The 2,373-nt window shown below is 39.6% G+C and overlaps 1 pseudogene; it reads right to left on the minus strand.

Moving 5' to 3' along the window:
* Positions 1-271: 271 nt before the first annotated feature.
* Positions 272-1,225, minus strand: LOC135886191 (olfactory receptor 2AP1-like; annotated as a pseudogene).
* Between the last annotated feature and the right edge of the window lie 1,148 nt (positions 1,226-2,373).

Below are 2,373 nucleotides of genomic sequence, written 5' to 3' on the forward strand. Positions count from 1 at the left end.
AGAGTTGGGTACCCAACTCCACTAGGCCCCTTTTAAATCACAGCCAAGAACAGTTACAAAAAATTTTTAGGCCTTCTTTATACATCATTAATAAAATTACCTTCTCTTAACCATTTTCACAGCACATTTAAGCCAGTAATGGAAAGAGTGAGGAAAAAAATAAAGATTTTGAGACAAAGAAAGACATTGTTGGACAGTCTGACATGTAAATTTCACTCCTAACTTTTCCTCCCTTAAAATTTCATTCAAACAAAAAGGAATTTAGCAAAAGCTACATTTTGGTGGAAGACCACATTTTAGCAATAGATCTGCTCAAGGCATCTTTCACCTCCTGGTTCCTCAGGCTGTAGACAATGGGGTTGAGCATAGGAGTCACCACTGTGTAGAGCAGTGAGAACACCTTGTTGAAATCCAGAGACTGATTTCCAGATGAGACCACATACATGATGATCAGAGCCCCATAGAAAGTTGAGATGACAATGAGGTGAGAGGAGCAGGTGGAAAAGGCCTTTTTCCTCCCAATCATGGATGGGATTCTCAGGATGGTCAGGATGACATAGACATAGGACATGATGGTCAGGACAAACGGGATCACTAATATAGTGGAAGAGGAAATTAGAGCTGCCATCTCTGTCAGGCTGGTGTCAGTACATGGAAGCTTCAACACAGCTGTTAAATCACAGAAAAAGTGGTTGATCTCATGAGGACCACAGAAAGGCAACATGGATGCCATAATTATTGTGAAGGAAGGAGCCACAAAGCCTAATGCCCAAGATGCAAAGGTCAGCCAAAAGGAAGCCCTGGGGCTCATATTACTTGCATAATGCAGTGGATCACATATTGCCAAGTATCGGTCATAGGACATCCCAGTCATGAGGAAACACTCAGTAGCACCAAGAAAGCTAAAAACAAACAACTGAAGGAAACAGCCTGAGAGAGAAATCGTCTTGTCACCTGTCACAAGACTCACCAGCAGCCTGGGGATGATATTGGAGATGTAGCCAGTTTCCAGGAAAGATAAATTGCTGAGGAAGAAATACATGGGCGTGTGAAGGTGACGGTCAGTCCACACAGTCAGAGTGAGGAGAAGGTTCCCAGAAATGGTTGCTAGGTAGATGATGAAGAACACCACAAAGAGAGTTATCTGCAGCTCTGGAAGAGTCTCAAATCCTACAAGAAGGAACACTGTGATTCACGTGTGGTTTCCCTTTTCTAGTCCAGCCATTGGTTATCTAAAGGGGAATAAAATAGGGTTGATCTAAAGTCACAGAATTTAAGGCAAGAAGAGACCAATGTGATCATCTAATCTGACCTCTTGCATAACACAGACTAGAGAACTTGACCTAGTGATTCTTGCATCACACCCATATCTTGTGGTTGAACTATAGCATATCTCTTAGAGAGAGATTCCAATTTTTATTTGAAGACTTCAAACTTGATGCTTTTTTTGAGGGGGGGTGAACTTACAAGCTCAGTTGATAAAGGTAACTGTGTTGACACAATAAAGTTCTGTAAGGTATTTGACTTAGTACTGCATGGCATTCTGATTAATGAACAATGTCATATATATCTAAAAACAAAAAAAGGAGGTCACATATACAGGACTGAGTACTGAACAGTTACTCTGGAAAGGACTTGGGTGCTACGGTGGATAGCCAACTGAATTTGTGATTGTAATGTGATGGTATGGCTAAGAGAGTTAAGTCAATCTCTGGATGTTTTAAAAAAGGGAATATTGAGTAGGAATAGAGAGATAGCATTATAAAGATATAAAGAAGTGAGATAGTGACTGGGATACTGTTTCCAGTTCTGGCATCCTCACATCAAAAAGAATGTTAAAAAATTGGAAAATGTTGAAAAAAGAGTTATGAGAATGATCAGAGGTTTGAAAAATCTGCCTTACAGAGAGGGACTCAAGAAGCTCAGTCAATTTAGCTTACACAAGAGAATGTTCAAAGGTGACTTGATCACAGTCTGTATGCATCTAAACAGGGAGAAAATTTCCAGCAGTAGAAAGCTATTTGATCTAGCAAAAAAAGGCATAAAAGAATCCTATGGCTGTTAGCTGAAGTTAGACAAATTCTGATTTGAAATAAAACATACATTTTTTTAAAAGTGCGAGCAGTTATCATTAGAACAATTTACCAAGGGATGTGGTGGATTTTAGTCTTTAAATTGAGATTGGATGTCTCTTTCTAATGTTCAAATTCAATGAGAAGTTATGTGTTTGATGCAGGAATCACTGTTTAAAATTCTCTGGCCTGTATTTTACAGGAGGTCTGTCATAAACATACAGCTAAGGCTGGCATAAAATCCCGCCTTTACCTGTAAGGGGTTAAGAAGCTCAAATAACCCAGTTGGCACCTGACCAAA

Source organism: Emys orbicularis, chromosome 12 (genome assembly GCF_028017835.1).
Source record: "Emys orbicularis isolate rEmyOrb1 chromosome 12, rEmyOrb1.hap1, whole genome shotgun sequence".
Lineage (NCBI taxonomy): Eukaryota > Metazoa > Chordata > Testudines > Emydidae > Emys > Emys orbicularis.